The following is a 21,046-nucleotide window of genomic DNA, read 5'->3' as shown; positions in this document are numbered from 1 at the left end:
GACATTTTCAAATAAAGAAATTGAAACGATTTACATTTATAGCTCATCTAACTTTTTTTTGAAACTAGATTTTGTAAATATTTTTAATTTGGGGATTTTAGAAAAAATAGAACTAGACGTAAAAATATGTATACTGTATCGAATAATTTTGAAAATGAAAAAAATCCAGAAGCTCACAACGTGAAATAACAAAAATACCCATGATTAATCGATCACACAAGCACGTGAAAAACTTAGTACACAATCGTTCAAATATTGAACAATTCAGATCTTGGTACATGATCTTGTACAACATCTAAATGATCTTATACCAAATCTAAACGATTTTGGTACACGATCTTGTACTCATATCATTTTGATATTGATAAATGATCGTATAATATATCCAAAAGATCATTGGATTTATTTCAAGATATATTATCTAACGATTATATCAAATCGTATCCCATAACTACACGATCGTGTAAGATATATTTTAAGGATATACGATTGTACAAGGAAATAATATGTTTTAAACGATCGTATTGATCATGATAAATGATTGTGTTGGTTATGGTAAGTGTTGTGTAGTCAATGTAAATGATCGTGAAAAAAATTTAACGATTGTGTTGATCATTTAAAACGATATTTAAACGATCTTGATATTCTCGAATATGAAGAAGATGAAGAAGAATATTGAAACAATCATGAAATAGCTTCAAAGCATATCATTGAAAATGATGAATATGAAATAGGAGATTTGAAAAAAAAAATCGTTTAAAAATAGAATAAAGAAAATCTGGAAGAGAATATGAAGAAATCGCAAAAAAGATGAATAAAACACAAAGAAAAAAAAAAGAAAAAGAAGTGACGAATAAATCCCATACTATTCTAAGGAAAATCTAGAATTTATGAAAATATAATGGAGACTTCATGGGCTTTTATTTTTTGCAAAAATGACCTACCACGACACCTCACTACAACCTAAATTGAAAGGAGAGAAGAAAAAAAATATCATAAATGTCAAAGAAAAAAAATGTCATAAATGTCAAAATTCGTGTTTTTGATGAGAAAAAAACGCTGTTTTGGATTTCACTTTTATGTGACAGATATTTATTGTCATGAAAATGTAAAAACATTAAAAATAAATTAATCTATTTTATTGAAGTAAATTTTTTTTTTCAAATTTCACTTTATCCATCTCACGTGAGACTCTTCGGAAGTAATCGCGAAGAATGTCTAGTAAGCGGAATTAAAAGACAATCACAAGAAACTTAACGCGGAATGTAGACTTCATGAATGTAAATTTTATTGATAATTTAAATATAGGTACACCTAGTATTTTTACATTTTTAGCATTTTAATATCTCACAAGCATTTTCATTTTCCTGAATAATACTAACCTCATCAATAATGTACTTCACAAGTCACATGTTACAACATATTTACCATATAAGGTCTAGAGGGATTGGTTTTCAGAACATTTCTTTCTATTGAAAGTTCTAGTTTTTCAGTTTATTCACATATCACACATTTTGAGAATTTGAAAGCAAGTGGAACTTCATACATCATGGTTTTTATGGAAATAGGTTTAAAGATTTAAATACATTTGAAAAATTCTTTTTAATAAGAACCACTCATTGTCACCGTCGACTAGCTCCTAGCCTAGCTTCTTCAACAAAAATCTTCCTTACACTCCTCGAAATCTTTACCGAAATTGAGCTTGTTCCACAAATTGAATCCTTGAATACTTCCCCCGTTCCTTCTTAATAAATTCATGGTAAAAGCAACATGAAATGACCCAAAATCTTCTATTTATAGACCTTTCCGACAAGTTTTTCCATGCCGGAATGATTTCTCTTGCCGGCGGCAAGAAGTGGTTCAATCTTAAAACGCCACGTGTATTTGTCAGCCCATTGTCCTGAATTTGGATTGGGCGGTTGGGTCTAATCAATTGTCGACCTACTGACATTTGGGCCACATCACTATTTCTAGGTGAAGTAGCTCAACTTGCCCACTTGTCCGTCGTGTAACACTCTTCACGTAGAGGTCTTTCATCGCATAACCCTTTCACCAAAACGTGTTTTACCAACAGAACTCTCTTCCTGCATTATCCTTATCGTAGGGCCTTCATCGTGGAGGTGGTATGCGATCAGCGCCTTACACTCTACCTCTACCTTTGCTTGAAATATTAAACATAGAAAATGGTGAGTATAAACATATACTTAGTAAGAGATCCACTACTAGTCTCATTAGGAATAAAAACTGTCAACTTCCTATTAGGAGGTACCTTGCACCATAACAGTCTTGTGATCCCGTAGGATTCACCTAATTAGTTTAATGGTCCCGTAGGATTTACCTAATCAAGCTAGTAATCCCGTAGGAACATAATATACGGTGATCCCGTAGGACACTTGCCTGTAAGGTACACTATCCAATAGCTAAAGTTAACAGTTTTTCCTCAGTCCCGATAAGTTCATTCCAGTCTAAACAGTCCAAGATTGTCACATCAAAATATGATCAAAACTATCAATAATAATCCAGTTCAATGCATAACTAGTCAAAATAAGCATGCTAGTACAAATCTCAGTTCAATCAACAATGTAGCAAGCCATCAATACATCCAAACCTATGCATAAGCAAACAAGATATGAAAGTTCACACATATATCGATTTCAGACATTCCACTACATAATTCAGTCGAAAGCTCTCAATTGTTTGTGTTTTAATGCTATGAATAAACAATTAAACCATCTCATACGATACATTTCAACTTTAGCCGGTAGTAGAAATCCCTTACCTCAAATTTAGCTAAGTTCCTTGGTCGAACTAAAATACAAACAAACTAACCTAAACTGAGATTGAAACCAATTCAACCTTGGTTGGGGAAAAATTCCACCAATTAATTGTTCCAAAATTTTCCAATTACACATTCAAAGAAAAACAATCAAACTTTAAGAAAATAATCCAACTTAATCCAAAATTAATTTATTTTAGACTAATAATTAACTCTTGATGGGTATACTTAAACCCAAATCGAGAACTCGCTGTAGTTCATCCAAAAGATGGTTTAAAAGGAAAATGGCTTGGAAAAGTGAAGGGAAGCTCGTAGCTCAGCTGGAAAAGCAACTAGCTCACTCGGATAGAAGAAGAGAAATCACACGACTTGGGTTAGGGAGCTTGCAAGAGATGCACGACTTGGGACAGAAAGGAAACGACTATCTGAAGGAGAACTCAGCACACGAACAGATCAACGCATGTAAAACGGAGTTGTCTTCGACTTGGCGAGGTTCAGAACGAATAGACAACGAACAAGGAAACAACTTCGTCTAGCATGATCGAAGAACAACGACTGAATGCTCTGACTACTCGTCGTTCGACTTGAGTTAAGAAAGAATTTAAAAAATCGTGTACCAAATTTTGAAAAAAATCGTTTAGATTTGGATCCCTTAATCTAAACGATCAAACCCAAATTTAAACAATCAAATCTAAACGATGTGTAACCAAATTTAAATGTATGATCGTGTAAAAAAAACAAATCATGGTGTAGAGAAATCTAAACGATCGTGTACCAAAAGAATTAAAAAATTGTGTACCAAATTTTGGAAAAAAAATCCCTAAATCTAAACGATCGTGTAACCAAATTTAAATGTAATCAAATTAAATGATCATGTAATAAAATTAAATGATAGAATTGAAAAAAATAAATTGTAGCCATATCTAAACGATCATGTACCAAACAATAGCAAATCTAAACGATCGCAAATATATTACACGTGCGTTGTTAACGGCGTGATTGACGAGACATTTTTTGTATTTTTCATGGTGGGTCTCTAGGCTTTTTTCATTCTCGAAATTGTTCTATGTAGTGTAAATACTTTGTCGTTTTGTTATATTTTTTAAAAGACCCCTTTTCCTCTCCAACAATTAAATTCATTCTCTTCTTTCATTAAATAATTCTCCAATCACATCAAACTTTTCTCTTTCTTCAAAATATAAATATATTTTCACCATAATTATATTTTTACCAATAATATACTTATTTTTTACCTTTCCATAATTTAATTAATTATATATATATACATATATAATTAACCATAATTCTTATCTATAACTTAATTCAATTCACCCTAACACCAAAAATCAAATTCTTTAATTAATTAAATATTTATCCAACAAATATTTAATTAGTTTTAACTTTCACAAAATCAATTAATTCTCGATTAATGAACTAAAAAATTTACATCCAATAATTCTAATATAATCAAATAAAATTAAGATAATTAAATTCAATTGTTTCATCTTCATAAATAAATATTCCAAAATACACTAAGTACTGTTGCATTGCTAATTAATAAAAGTAATCAGTTATTTTCTAAAAGGGTTAAAAGTTATATTTAAAAATCATTTATAAATTTATTTGTATGTATTCTAATAATTAAAAAGTGTACCATACTCATAAAGATTTTGTTCTGAATAAATAAATAAATCATTCATCCAACTAAACAACACAACTATGGAACATAATTGAATTAATTTGAAGTACAATTAAATGGATTATAATTAAATAATATATTTATTTTAATTAATTATTATATTCTATCTAATAGTATTGTTTTTTCTCGACCTTGTTTCAAAGTTCAACTAATGCTTCCAAAGGTTGAAAACCTTCTTCACAAGAATTATTGAAATTTCTAAAAAATAATAAATATATCACCCTCTCGATTCTCAGGTAATAAATTCTAATATCAAAGTAGTTAATCAAATTAGTTAAATCACATTTATATTTTAGAAATATGTAAACTTTGAATTAAAAATATGCCAAATATTATTTTAATGATTACTTTTCATAAATGTAATAAAATATAAAAATATTTATGGTTTGTCTAACAAAAAGCAAAAGATCAAGTTAGTGCAATATTTTCATAATTTTCAAAATTTTCCTTCAAAGTGCATACGATTCGTGTACCATGCTCCTAAATATTTTTTTAATATCAAGTGCATACGATTCGTCACTTCTCTTATTAGATTTTCTCATCTTCGCTTCTAGATTTTCTTTCTTCTATTCTTAAATGATTTATTCTTCTGTTTATATCTCTTATCTCATTTTCATCTTCCTCATATTCGAGAATATCAAGATCGTTTAAATATCATTTTGATATGATCTAAACGATCGTTTATCTTTGTCAACATGATCGTTTACTATGGTCAACATGATAGTTTGAATTTAAAGCATTTTTCCCATTGTTTAATTGATCTAAAGGATCGTGTTAGCATGATCTTAATTATTGCTGACCATAGTGAACACGATCGTTTAGCATGGTCAACACGATCGTTAGATTTGAAGTTTTTAACGATCATTTACATTGGACTACATAATCGCTTACCATAATCAACACTATCGTTTTTCATGATCAACACAATCTTTTGCCATGGTCAACACGATTGTTTAACGTGATTAACTCGATTATTTAAATTTGAAGCCTTTTTTCTATTACTAAAAACAACTACATGATCGTGTATCATAACCTAAACGATAGTAGATCGCTTGCTTAGACAGTTGTACACAATTATTTAGAAAAAGATTACCCGACACGTGTAGCTGTTTAATCACATGTTGACTGAGGCATTTTTGGTATTTTTCATTGTAGGCCATGAGTTTTTTCTGTTTTCAAAATAGTTCTATTATTATTTTTTAATTGTCTTTTATCGATTTGTTATATTTTTTAAAAAAATAATCCATATCTTTTTAGTTTAGTCATCATTGAAAAAGTTAAATGTAGTTCTGAAAAATATGAACCCCACCTTATGTAATTAGTGAATTAGTAAAGATTTAGAGAGAAAATATTATTCAAGATTAAGAAAAAGTAAAAAAAGATAAAAATCATACTACTTTTTTAAATGAATCATACTCATTGACCAATCATTGTGTTGCATAAATTTATCAGCATCTCCAACTTTAATATTTCTTTGAGGACGAAATGTATAATTGTATTGATACAAAAATACACATACAAATGCACGTGATAATACACTAGTCAATACTATATATAAAGTATGGAGGGAGAGAATCTTTTTTGCCAAATATATTCATTCCATAAAAGAATTTTCATTTATACATTCATGACAATTTTGTCTTTAAACATAAATGTTCTCTAATTAATTTCTATTTTTAGTAGTGTAATTTCTCTTGCACTTAATTTCTTTTAAGTGCAAGAGAAAGAGAAACGCATTGGGAGAGAAAAGGGAGAAAAAAGCCTAACATTCCTACGTACATTTGATGTTTCATATAATTGTAGTTATACCATCCTATAAATTCATAGCATTTCAATCAATTGATCATTAATACTAATAAATATTCTAAGTTATAAAAGCTTTTGTCTTCCTATATACATATATACTCATTAATACTAATAAATATTCAAGTTATAAAAACTTTTATGTCTTCCTATATACATATATACATGTATGTATATATACACACATGAGATCTGCTTGTTCACAAAAACAAAGGAAGACTCGAGACATGGAGCTCTCCCTCAACTTTATTGTCTTTATATGATATATATAAAAAAAACTATTTATTTTTTTAATATTTATAGTTAATTGAATAGTTACTTTTGTTAGCCCCTTTCAACCAGGTTTAAGTCCTAAATTTTTTTTAAAGGCAATGAAGAAAATATATACATACTTTGCAATTTAGCATTTAGAATTAAAATGAGAAAACCAAGAAAGGAAAAGGAAATCATTGCAAAAGTAAGCCCCAATCGGGGAGAGCCCACAGGTGTTGTGTGATCGAGTTGTCTTCGAAAGAGCTTCGGCAGTGACGAGACTGAGTTACAGTTTGCGAGGAAGAAGACAAAATAAAAATTGGAGGCGGTGAGAGAGAGAACAAGAATTAGGGTTCCAAAAAAAAATGTGAAGTTAGATTTTTTTATTAACTACTCCCTGATATGGTGGGATTGTTTTTTATTTTTATTTTTTAGTTTGTTATCAATGTTGGTGTGTAAATTTAATTTTGAAAAATTATGCAATTTCAATTGTAACTTTGCCATTTTTATTTCAATCTTATTTAATGTGTTACTTCAAATATATTAATATTTTATTTTCGAGTTTTTCAAAAATATAAACAAGTTAGTAAAATATTTACATCGTATAGAACAATTTTAAAATCAGAAAAAGCCACATACCTATAATGAAAAATACAATAATGTCATAATCAACACGCGATTAATCGGCTACACGCGTGCTTGTAATCGTCTTCTAAACGATCATATGATACACGATTGTGTAGATATGATACACGACCGTGTAGATAGTGATACACGTGTAAGTAGTATCAATACAATTGTTCAGTTTTTTTAATGATGGAAAAAGAACCTCAAATAATAATGATTGTGTTAACTATACTAAACAATCGTTTTGTTATGATAAATGATCATTTAAATCATTTCCACCTGATATCGTGTAGTTCTTTTTTAAACTATTGGAAAAGAGCTTCAAATCTAAATGATCATGTTGACTATACTTAACGATCGTTTAGATCATATTCACACAATCGTGTAGTTATTTTTAAACAGTGGAAAATTGGTTCAACTCTAAAACGATCGTGTTGACGATGATAAACTATATTATGTTCCAATACTAATTATATTATACTAAATAAAAAAGTTATTTAACATATTCTTACACTCTCGTTTACATGACCATTAATAATAATTTTTTCATAAGAATTTTTTATGAATAGCAAAAAAGTCGAGACTATTTTTACATATAGCAAAAAACTTGCTAAAGGAATTTGGTAGGTTTTGTTGTATTTTGTAAATAGTTTTGATGTTTTTGCTATATTTGAAAATAAGGAAATTTTTATAAATATAACAAATTGGTAAAATATTTACGACTCGTGTAATAAAACACATGAAGTTAGCTATTTTTTAAATATTTTAGGTTTGCCCCTTCCTTATTGGGGTAGCCTAATCTAAACCATCGTATATAAAAAAATAAACAATCGGGTAGCCAAATCTAAATGATCATATAACAAATCTTGAAATCCAAATTAGCCAAATCTAAACAATCGTGTACAGAGAATTTAAAAAATAAATGTCCAAATCTAAAAGATTCTGTAACAAAATTAAACGATCGTGTAACCAAATTAAACAATCGTGTACAGAGAATTTTAAAAATAAACCGTTTAGATTTGACTATCCAAATCTAAATGACCATATTTAAACGATCGTATACCAAACAATAGCTAAATATAAATGATCGTGTACCAGATATATTACACGCATTGTTGACGGGGCATTTTTGTTATTTTCAATTATGGACCCGTGGTTTTTTTTCGTTTTCGAAATTGTTCTTTATAGTATAAATATTTTACCGTTTTGTTATATTTTTGAAAAGATTTCTAGAAAATATCAATTTTTTCGTCATGTATTTAATTTAAACGCTCTTTAAAAACACTTAGTAAAGAATTTAAATCGATGGTACACGCGTGTTAAAAGATATTGGTTTTTACCTTTACATTATAATTAAAGCCAACAATAAAGATGTTAACAGTTTGGATTATATTAATTATTATCATTTTCAAACGCTTAGTTTTCATCTATTTGACTAGAAAATAGTTATTCTATCTTACCTACTCAATTTTTATCCTTTTTTAGTGGAGGCAGACTAAGTGATTATATCAAATAAAGATGCGTTTGGATTATATCAATTTTTTAGTGGATGTGAAATACCTATGAGTTATGCTCACGTTGATCCTTAATTTTGTTTATAGTAGAGTTTTTGTCATAATGAAAAATATATGAATTTTACCTTTGGGAACCATTTATAAATAATGTAAAAGTTTTACATTTTCAGTTTGATATTATTATTCTACATTCGATATCATTTCTTAACAAGAATGAAAAACCACATGCAATGCACGTCTTAATAATCTAGTCCATATAAAAATACGAATAAGAAATTTTTTTAGACTGTTTCGTTGTAACGCCCTGAGTTTAGGAGGGAGACATGAATGAACCGATATCACATTTGAATGAGAGGGATCTTGAGGATATAAAAGTAAGGTTAAGAAAGATTTAAGAGAATTAGAAGTTACTACCTATACCAACAAAGGTGCACCTTCCTTTTTGGTGGCTCGATCATAGGAACTCAGGTGACCTTTTGGAAATTTTCAGAATGCATGTGAGTGAGGACAAAGAATATTGAAAGGTAGGAATGTCATAGATCTTAATTCCAAATTCTGGGCCTAGGGCGTTACATTTGTCCTTGTATATTTTTTTGTTAAAATGCACTTTTAGTTTCTCAGATTTCAAGTTAATGTCTATTTAGCCCTTGAGGCTTTAAAAAATATACTTTAGTCCCTCAGGTTTGCAAAATAATTCTAAATGGTCTCTGATTTAACTTTAAACTAACGTAATGATAACTAGATCATTAAATGCTAACATGGATGCACTTATTTAACTACTTGACAAAACCATTGGATTAGTTGGCAAATAATTTAATATTAAAATAGTTTAAAATGTTTTTTTTAATCAGGAAACAATGTGGCGGGAGCCTCCTTTTATTAAAAAAAGCCAAGTTATACAGTACATAGGCTTGAGGATAGCCTATATATTTTAGTCTAACAAAGCTTTTATGTTTAGGGATATTGTTGTTTGATTATAGTCCTGTAGTTCCTAACTTCTGCTGGACCACATTCCTATGAGATTTTGTATATCCTCCCATATGTTGTTTATGCTTCTTTCTGAGCTTTTGAAGATCCTGTTGTTTCTTTCCTTCCACAAGCTCCACAGAGTTGCGATCCCTACATTGAGATGTATGATGTTCTTTCTCGTTTTCTGCTTCAATGAGTAAAGATCTTCAAAAATTGTATCCATACTTTCTCTGTTGAAGTTGATCCCTGTGTTATTTGTGAGTTTGTTCCAAATCTCTTCTATGAAATTGTACTGTCGTTTGCTTCCTTGCACAGATAACACATGTTTGGATTTAGGCATGAGGTTGGAAGTCTTTTTTGTAGAGTCTCCATCGTATTGATACACTTTTGTCATATGGACCAAACAAAAAATTTGCATTTTTTTTGGTAGTTTGGTCTTCCAGATCATTTTGAGGATTCTATCATTTACCTGTTGGTTGTTTTGGTCTTCTCTCTGTAATACTTCTTTGACTGATGCAACTGAGAAGGAATTCTTGTCATTAGGAAGTCAAATCAAGGAGTTGTCTCCTTAGTAGTGTCTGGTTTGGGGAGCTCTCTTTTGATGAGGTTCCATAGTCCAGTTTCAGTTTCCCTTTCATTCAGTGGTCTTCTTGATTTTAGGATCCATTCTTGTGATGTTTGGTCCCAATGGTCTTCAATTGTTGCATCTTGATTTTCTTGTAATGCAAACAGTTGAGGAAAGGTCTTGCTAAGTGGTTGTTTGTTGTTCCAATTTCCATGCCAGAATGAGAGGTTTCGTCAAGTATTAATCTTCCATTTGCATTGTTGTTCAGACCACTTTATTTGTTTTGTGATTGATCGTTAGGGGGCACTTTGGCTGTTGTATTTTCCATTTGAGGGAAGGTCGCCAAGATAATTTCAATTGTATTTGGCCTCTATAATCTGACTCCACAGAGCATTTTCTTCAGTTTGGTATCTCCATAGCCACTTACATAAAAGAGCAGGGTTTGTGAATTTTAATTTGGTGATACCAAGGTCTCCTTTCTGTTTTGGTGTTGTAACCTTCGACCAGTTTACCTGATGAGAGCTGTTTGGTTCCTTTTTGCTTTACCTGAGGAAGTTTCTGTAGAAATGGAATTCCCAAAGTGGAAGCGTACGAACGCAGTGCAAGTGAAATTCAATTTATAAAACCAATAAATTCAAAGAAAAACAATAAACAAAATAAGCATGCTTCTCATGGAGGAAAATGTGAAAATAAACTAACCCTTGTAGAACCAATTCTTCTTCCAAGCTTTCAAGATACCACAAAATCTTCCTTGTTATTCTCCAACTAAAGAATCACAAAGAGTTGTGGGCTTCTGTAATTTTGGTGAGGGAATAAATTTTTGAGAGAATTTTGTTTCCTTTGGAATACAGAGAGATCGTAAGATCGTGCTCTTTTTTTTTTCTTTTTAAAACAAATCTTAACCATGGAGGGGGAAGTTATCAAAATAACTTCCCCTTCTTTCCCACGTAGAAAACTCCCAAGGGAGTTATTCATTCTATTTAAAAAAAAAAAAAAAAAAAAAAATATATATATATATATATATTAAATTAAATAAAATCAATATAAATTTATTTAAAATATATTATATCTCATATAATATAAACTTTATATTATATCATATATAATATAACCAATGGTTTAGATCTATCATATAATCTATAGTTCTAATATGAATCGAATTCAGTTTTAACCTATAGTTTATTTATGAATCTTATTCATATTATTATTATTATTTGAATCGTATTCAAATATTAACTTCTCTCATAAAAACTTTACATTATAATGTATCAAATACATTATATTAATTGTATCATATACAATTTATTCCCTTTAATCAATTTCAATAATTCAAATTAAACCAAAATAAATTTGATTCTCATTTGTCCTTATTGAGCTAACAAGGGGACCTTATGGATCTATAGATTGAAGCTCCAATGAAGTGAGATTAATTAATTAAACTCTTTAATTAAATTAATCTCTATTCATTAACTATTACTCATTCCACTAAAGACTAATAGTTGCACTCTTCTTACTGTAGATATATTTTTGTGTCCATTAGATATAACCAATCAACAGTGCAATGACCCTTCACAAATTCCTCGTAAGTACAGCTAGGCCAAAAATTACCATTTTGCCTCTATAGTTACATCTAACTCCTTAAGTACCACTAATTCCTCTAATGAACAATAATTATAGTCCTACTATAACTGAACTCTCTCAGAGGCCAACAGAGAGGGTGTGGCGCCACATTGTTCAAGCCCTGAAATCAACCCTTAAGAGAGCAATTTCTCTACTTACTCTATCTATAGAGAAGGAGTGAATTCCTTCTTGTGTAGCTGTGTTCCCAGCTCCCCAATCAGACGAATCCTTAAAATGGTAGGCATATTGAGTCGGCTACATAGGCCACTCTCACCCATACAAATCAAAGGATCGCCTTCATAGGCAGGAGTTCACAACTCACTCAGGATTCAGGTCAAGTCACCTATAGTCATCGTGGTGAAATGTAGTCTCAACTAGTAACAATGTTAATAAGAGAGACTATTCATTTCATGGTCCGGTCTTATACAAAAACTCTTTGTATAGAATACCCCGCTCTAATGTCTCGACATGAATGATTAGGATCAAATCATTTGTAGCACTTTAGAACAATTGTAACAACTACAAAGCAGGCCGTATTCGTAGTGTCACCAGGATAAGGTATCCAGCCTTATCCATTTACTACAGACCATTTAGGTTATCACTTATCACTTAAACATGATCCACTTGTATGTCTCCACGTACATGTTTAGGTTACAAAAGATAACCTTGGATGTTAGTTTATTGGTTTTGTGAGTTAATGCAACTAAATGTCAAATAAAATAAAACACTTTATTTTATTAGATAAATAAAAAGGTTGTATAATATATAGAATTACAAATTACAAGAACACGAGATTTAGGGCATCAACCCCAACAGATTCTCCATAACCTCTCAATATTTTTGTAAATTACTTAAGGAGCTTTGAAAACAGATAATTGATATGTCGGAAGGTTGGAGAGAGAAACTTGGATCAATGTTAATTTACCTACTTTTGTAGTTTGTGTGTACTTCCAATCGTTGAGTTTCTTTTGGATTTTTCCTTCCATATTGTTCCAAAAAGCCTTTGTGTTTGGTTTGCCACCCAAAGATCTTCTATTTCCTTAGTCCTTTCTTTTGTAATGTTTATTGGAGTCAAAGAAGATTTTGCACGATTGATAGATAGACCAATGGCAGATTCAAAAAGGAAGATAACCTTTTTAAGAGTTTCCACGGCTTTGTTGTCATCCTCTATGAAGATCAGTTTGTCATCCGCAAACATGATGTGGTTTAGTTTGTATTTTTCATTGAAGCATACTCCTTGAAGTTGATTGTTCTTTTGCACATGAGCAAGTATGCTGCTGAGATAATCCATTGCAATCACAAATATGAAAGGGGAGAGGGGGTCGCCTTGCTTTAGACCTCTATTTGATGAAATTCTGCCATATGGTTTTCCATTAATCAGAATTGAGAGGTTGACTTTCTTGATGCACGCACTAATCCATCTTCTCCATTTTGTTGGGTATCCTTTTGTTTTTCGAGAATGTATTCAATGAAGTCGCAACTTAGTTTGTTAAAGACTTTTTCTATATCCAGCTTGAAAATGAAACCTTTTGTTTTCTTAATTTTCCAATGGTTAACAGATTCATTAGCCATCAATATTGCATCGGTTATCTGCCTTCCTTTGACAAAAGCATGTTGATTAGAGGCAATAGTTTAAGCTGATTGGTCTATAGTCCATAGGGGTGTTGCATTCTGTTTTTTTTGCAATCAATGCTATGAAAGTGTTATTCATATTCCTGTTGACTTTTTGGCTTTTATGGAAGTCTTTGAACACTTCCATCACGTCTTGTTTGAGGATTGACCAGAATCTTTTGTAGAAATCCATTGTATAGGCATCCAGACTAGGAGCCTTGTCATTACTGAAAGAGAAGATTGCGTTTTTGACCTCTTGTTCTGAAAAATTGTTTACAGGTTCTCATGGTGGTGAGTTTCAATTTGTCTCCAATCTAGATTATCGATGATAATGTTCTTTCTGCTTTCCCCTGTGTATATCTTTTGGAAGTGTGCAACTATAGTTTTTGCAATCTGAGCATTAATGCTGAAAGTATTTCCTTCCTCATCCTCAATTTGTTTAATGATGTTCTTCCTTTGTCTAATGGTACATACCTTATGAAAGTAAGAGGAGTTTTCATCTCCATCAGTTAACCACATTCTTTTTGCTTTTTGAGTCCATAATTGTGCTTCTTTGAATTCTAAATTGTTGAGATCCGCTTTTATAGCTAGTCTTCTTTCACTGTCTTATCTACTGAAGGATTGAGCCGTTTCTTTTTTTGTCAATTTCCTCGATTGCCTCAATCAGGTTCTTCTTCTGGGCTATGTATTGTATTATTTTGTTCCCTTCCCAATTTTTGATAGTGGTGGATAGTCTCTTGAGCCTTTCTATGAAAGTAAAGCCTGGGTAGCCATCCATTTTTGTGTCTACCCACCAACAAGGTATGTTTCTTTTGAAATCTTTTTCTCTGATGAGCTGGTTGCTTATTTTGAAAGGAGAAGGGCCCCATGTAAACTCCGAGCAATCTAAAACAATTGGAAAATGGTTTGAAGTAATTCATGGAAGGGTTCCGGAGTGCGGCTTAAACGTGGTTTCTCATTCCATGTTATGTAGGAATCTATCCAGGCCAGGCGAGACAAAACTGGGGCGCTTCTCATGTTTGAGCAGGTGAATCTATTATTTGTGAGCGGCGGATCAAGAAGCTTGCATCCATGTATGAATCTGTTGGAGGAGTTTAAAATGTTAAAAATCAAAATTCCTCCTCCCGTTCATTTTGGCACATTTTCATTTTACTTCCCCTCCACAAATTATTAATAGCTGTCCCAACACCAAAACCATAACTTTTCAATGGGTTCAAAATGGTTTAGATTCTATACGTTCTTATCTTTTTCTTTCTCTAATCATTAATTCGAATTTATGATTTAAATATATGAAGATTTTCTTAACAAACTTCAAAAAAAGAAAAAAAAAAATCTATCAGGTGGAATTTAGAAAATTTTCTAAAAGCCAAGTTTCTTACTGAGCTTCCATCATTTCGCAATCGGACTGTTAAAACCAACCCAACAAACTAGGAGAATTTGGTGGACTTTCACGGAACTGGAGGAGGAGAATGATAGAACCGCAAATATGTGGAAGAAGAAATTGAAGAAAAAGTGCAAAAAGTGGGATAAGAAATCAAAGAAAATGTGCAAAAATGGTAGAATAAATCGCAGAGATGAATAAACTGATTTAGGATTTTTTTTAGAATATTTTAATTTTTTAAACTATTTTAATTTTAAATTATTTGCCAACTAATTAAATGATGAGAATTTGTATTCCGTGGCACTAGGAGAATATGATTCAATAAACACCAACTTTTCCAATTTTGCAAATATAGTAAGTTTTCAATTCGGTTGATATTTTTTATTTTAAACTTTTAATTTCCAAAACTGTCCTTCACCGTTCTTCTCTTTTGTTTGCTTCTTTTAGGTTTCTCCTCTTCCTTTGCTTGTCCGCTTCTCCTCCTCCTTCTTTCTGGAAAAACAATTTGTTTATTCAATAACATACATATTTATTCTCCTCCCTTTTAAAGTCCTGATTATTCTTTCTTATACAGGGAAAACAATTTGGTTTTTCCAATCGAAAGCTTATAATTGGTGTCCAAAATTGGTAAGGGAGTTTTGATCATCATCTTTTCTCTCTTCTTCTTCTAGGAATCATTCATATTTATTATTTATTGAATTTAAAACTACAATTTGTTCTTCCTCATTTCTTTTATATTGTATTAATCTTGATGGTAGGATATCAATGATATATTAATTGCATTATGAAATATAATGGTTGTTGATTGGATTAATTTAACTTCGTTTGTGATTGTTCCCTACTGTCTTCGATGTGTATTAATTTTGGAGTTGAATCTGATTTCAAATGATTTTGTTTTATTTTTTTATATTGGTTCTGTTTTGCTTTAATTTGTATCAGTTTTGTATATTAGTGTTGTAATGTATTTATATTATATTTATTAGTTGGTTGGTATATTTACTACGAGATTTTCATTTTTGCAGTTCATTGTACTTATGGTTAAGTATATAATAAATTATGTATCATGTGTATCGATTGTATGAATGAGTGCATTATTGAGTATATGAATGCATGATATAAACTTAGTGTATCATTATCAAGTATATTAACAATACATTAGTAAAATATATCACCATATCAGTAAAGCAAATCATTATCAAGTATATCAATCAAGTTTACAAGCATACATCAATAGTATATCAAGTGTATCAGCAGAACTTTAAATATATCAAGTGTACTTAATCAATCGAGTGTATGAGTGAATAATACTAAGTGTATATGCAATAAATCAAGTGTATTAAACATATTACATATATCAATGGTATCAAATTTGTTGAGTGTACCAGTGAAACATAACAAGTTTATCAGTAGTGCTTTGAGTGTAACAAACTTATCAATGAAGCATTTAAGTGTATTAAACTAATCAAATATATCGGTGAAACACAATGTAAGGGCAAGTTTGTAATTTTTCATTTTCATATCTAGGTTGGGTTTAGCTTTTAACATTTTTGCAAAACAAAAAGTGTGTTATAGGCCTAATTTATTGAAGCTATCATACATCAAAGAATAAACATATAAACATTTTAAATACTCGAGTTTATTAGAAATAAATTAGTAAATACTTGAAGTAACATTCCAAGTGCATTGACAATACATGAAAGTATTGACAATTATATATAACAATCAACTTTTCAAATCCATTAGCAATATCGTACAACTTACAACATTGCATGATAAATTTTAGACATGTATAGCGAATATCAGATCTAAATTTTACCTTAATTGCTAACTTTAACATGCATAGTTTTAAACTCTAAATTAATTAGAAATTAGGGTTTAGGGTAAATTTACCTTTGTAGCTTCCAAATTAACCATCTACTCCTTGATCATGAACTTATAATCGGAATCCGGTTGTGGGACTTGTTAGATGAAGGAAACAACAGAGAGAAAGAGATGAAAATGGAATTATGGAATAGGTTTTTAATTTTTACAAAGGAAAAATCAGCAGCCCAATTTTGTTCTTCAAACACTCTAACCCTTTCCAAAGACCCCAGAGCCCAAATTTATAATGAATCTACATGCACTGCATATACATGCAAGCTTAAGTGTCAACCACACATAACCCCCTAACAATTAGTGGTTTAATGTATTTATAGTGTAGTAACACCTAGCCTACTAAAGTTAGTGGGATTATGCAACAAAATGTTGGATTTTTCCACCAACTTTGGTAAAAAGGTAAAATGGTCATTTAGTCAAAGTCAAACTTTGACTTTTTAAACCAAAAGTTAACATTTTAACTTTTTACAATTTTTTCCGTCTTGACTAATTTTTGTTGGAATTTATGTCCTAAAACTCGTAGTTTGTATTCATATTCTTCAATAAGTTAGTTATTGAATGCTATAATCTTAAATCAAATAAATAGAGGTCCTGAGGCTATTTTAGTAAATTTGTCAGTAGACTTGAACTTTATGTACAGACATACACTACGAGAAATTGAGGTTTTCCCGACGCACAAAAACGTGTCGGAAGAAATGACGTCAGAAAATATGTCTTATCCCGACAACACTTTTTGCACGTCGGGTAAAGGAACTTTTCTCGACGCCATGATAGAGTCGTCGGAAAAGATGACAACATTTTCGACGTCTAGGTGAATAGTGTCGGGAATAATAACTTATCCCGATGCCTCCTGCACGCATCGAGAATTGTCAGTCGAAAAAGTTTAAATTTTTTAAATATATTTGACTTTTCCTGATGCCGTACATAACGACGTCGGGAAAAGTTTATAATTTTTTTAAATATATTTGACTTCTCCCGATGTCGTACATAACGACGTCGGGATAAGTTTATAATTTTTTTCAATGTATTTAACTTCTCCCGACGCCATACATAACGGCGTTGGAAAAAGTTTAGAATTTTTTAAATATTTTAATTTCTCTCGACGCCATGCCTAACGGCGTCGGGAGCTCCCCTTTAAAACCCATTTTTTAGATCTGTTTGACAGATCTGAAAGAAAACCGAGAAATGAGAGAGAGAGAGAGAGAGAGAGAGAGAGAGAGAGAGAGAGAGAGAGAGAGAGAGAGAGAGATTTCAAAGTTCCAAAAGAGGAAGAAACGCCGTCCACCATCCGGTCTTCGTTGTCAATCTTCGTCGTCCGATCTTATCGTCGCCCCTCACCGTCGGTAAATGAATCCCTTCTTTTTTCTCTCTCTTTATTTTGGTTTAGGTATTAGAAATATAATTAAATTTGTGATTACCTTGTGGATTTGTATCAATAATGTTTAAACTATGTCCAATTTGTTGTGGATTTGTTGTTGATTGTGTAAATTTTGTTCTTATTGTGTTGATTTTTTGTTATTGTTCTTTATGTTCTCAATCCTCCCTTCCGGTGCAAATTTTTTGTTATTTTTGTTGTTCTTTATGTTCTTTATTATTCTTTATGTTTAAACTATGTATCAATAATGTTGATTGCTAAATTTTCCATTCGTTTGTTTAGATCTCATTCTTGGTTGTGCAAAAAAAAAAAAAAAAAAAAAAAACCTTCCATTTAATAATGGAAGGTATTTTTTTTAAAAAAAATGGTAGATCTCCCGGGCACAAATATAGCATCGAGAGATCCCTTGACATCTTCCGACGCTATATTTGTGCGTCGGGAGATGTCAAGGGCTCTCCCGACGCTATATTTTGGTGCATCGGAAGAGACTCTCTTGACTCATTTCCTCCGACGCTGTTCTCGACACGGATTTATGCGTCAAAAAAGGATTTTCCAACGCTTTTCATATATCACCCGATGCTTTTGTGTGTCGGAAGACCTTCATTTTCTTGTAGTGATAAACATGGATCAAGTTCGAGTAAATAGCCCAAATGGTCTATATAGTGTATGAATAAGGTTGGACGCCTTATTCCGAAAAACACTATGGATGTAGCCCGCTCTATAATTAGTACAAACGATGTGATCTTGAATCGTTCATGTAGAGACATGAGAGTGGGGGCGTCCTATGTAAAAGGTTTGCATAAGACTGAAACCATGAAATAGTCACTTTTTGGTTATAACACCGTAAACTATATAAACTGACTATTTCAATTATGATGACTTAGGTAACTTGATCTTAATCCTGAGCTAACTATGAACTTCTATTCAAACCGTAGTATCCTTATCTCTGCATAGGTGAGGGTAGCTTAATAGCGCTGGCCCAATAAGCCTCCCATTTCAGAGATAAGACCGGGTGGATAGCTAGGGACATAGGGTGCAAGACAGAATTCACTCCTACCCACTTTAGGGTTAATAGATAGGTTGTTTCCTTAAGTACTGAATCCAAGTCTTGAACAAGGGACCCCACCTTCTCATTGGCCTGAGAAGGATTTCGGTTTATAGGTTGGACCTTAAACTAATTGTTCCATAGTGGATCAGTGAGTCTTAAAGAACAAGATGTAATCTCAGGGGTATAACAATATATTGACCCAGCCAAGATTACGAACAACCTGTGAAGGATCAACTTACACATCATGGTTATATCAGATGGACACAAATATATGTATAGTGAGGGGAGTGCAACTACGGGACTTTAGTGGAATGACTCGTTAGTTAACGAATGTTGATTAGCTCGGTCTAAAAGATTTTAGTTAGTTAATCTCGAATCGTTGGAGTCCATGATCTATAGGTCCATTAGGTTCCCCTACTAGCTCATCAGAATCAACTTAGAACAACATGTTGGAATAATTTGAATTGTTTGAATTAGGTAGAGAGAGAAAAACCGACAAGTATATGTGATATAAGTCCATGGTTTTAACTCTTAGCTTTATGTTTACATATGATTTAAAAATTAAATATGAATACGGATTCATATTTGGAAGCTTGGAAAGAATGGAAACGGTAAAAAATGTAAAAGTCAACATGTTGACTTTTTGACTTTGAAATATCAAACTTTGATCGATTTTATATTCAAATGTGATTTGAACATTAGAAAGGTGAATGCAGATTCATGCTCGGGATGTAGGAATTAGTCAAGACGGGCAAAATCATAAAAAGTCTAAAAGTTGACTTTTGACTAGAAAAGTCAAAGTTTAACTTTAGACTTATTTGGTCAAATGACCAAATTGCCCTTGACAAATGCTGGAAAATTCCACTAACAGTTAGTGGGATAGGTGACATGATATGATGATTTTATCAAGCCACTAATCTCCATTAATAATGGATAATTAGGTGTTGAATTTTGGATATACTAATTACATGCAATTTTGCATGTAATTAGTCTATAAAATATTCTAATCCCAAATTTTGGAAGAACTTTATGGAAAAATTTTGAATTTTTTTCCTCAACAAAACATCTTTCTCCATTCTTCAAATCTCTCACAAATTCCTTTACTGAACGGGTCCCACAACTCGGTTGTAAGTCCTAAGATTAGTAGGTCAACATTAGTGGTTGTCCTATGCTCGTGATCTTTAGGAGAGAAGAAGATTTGGAACCACAAAGGTAAGCTCATCGTTTACCTTTTTCACTCATCGTTTAGCTTTATCGCTTGCTTTAAATTAGTTTAAAGCATGCTAACTTCTAAATTAGTTTCGATGCATATAAAGTAAAATTTGATTATGTTTTTTGCTGTGCATGAGTTCTGTTTTTCCATCAATTTTGACATTCCGAGCATGAATCAATATTTATTTTTTCAAGATTCAAATCACATTTGAATATATCGACGGTCAAAGTTTGACTTTTCAAAGTCAAAAGTCAACGTTTTGACTTTTTACAACTTTGACTATTTCAATCATTTTCGAGCTTTCGAGTATGAATCCGCATTCATATTTTTAATATTTAAATATCATTTAAACATAAAGCTCTATCTCTAATATGATAACTGACGACTATATCACATATACTTGTCGGTTTCTCCCTCCTCACCTAATTTGAACAATTTGACTAATTCCATCATACTTTTCTAAGTTTATTCCATATGAACTAGTAGGGGAACCTAATGGACCTATAAATCATGGACTCTAATGATATGAGATTAATTGACTATACCCTTTTGGATCGAACTAATCATCATTCGTTAACTAACGAGTCATTCCACTAAAGTCACGTAGTTGCACTCCCTGACTTACCTTTTAGTGATTAGCCCTCCATCAAGAAATAATTATTGAAATTAATAGAGAGAACAAAAAAAGACAGAATGAAGAAGTAATTTCTTGAGTTTG

The 21,046-nt window shown here is 31.4% G+C and overlaps 1 long non-coding RNA gene across 2 annotated transcripts; it reads left to right on the top strand.

Moving 5' to 3' along the window:
• The first annotated feature begins 13,339 nt into the window (after positions 1 to 13,339).
• On the top strand, positions 13,340 to 14,667 carry LOC127151021 (uncharacterized). 2 transcript variants are annotated; one of them, XR_007823692.1, is made up of 2 exons: positions 13,340 to 13,727; positions 14,104 to 14,667. It is a non-coding gene; the product is annotated as an uncharacterized LOC127151021 (long non-coding RNA). The 2 variants fall into 2 exon arrangements; XR_007823693.1 differs by lacking the exon at positions 13,340 to 13,727 and adding an exon at positions 13,734 to 13,919.
• The last annotated feature ends 6,379 nt before the right edge of the window (positions 14,668 to 21,046 follow it).

Source organism: Cucumis melo, chromosome 9 (genome assembly GCF_025177605.1).
Source record: "Cucumis melo cultivar AY chromosome 9, USDA_Cmelo_AY_1.0, whole genome shotgun sequence".
NCBI lineage: Eukaryota > Viridiplantae > Streptophyta > Magnoliopsida > Cucurbitales > Cucurbitaceae > Cucumis > Cucumis melo.
Note: the sequence above shows the minus strand (reverse complement) of the source record. Positions and strands in the feature narration are given on the sequence as shown.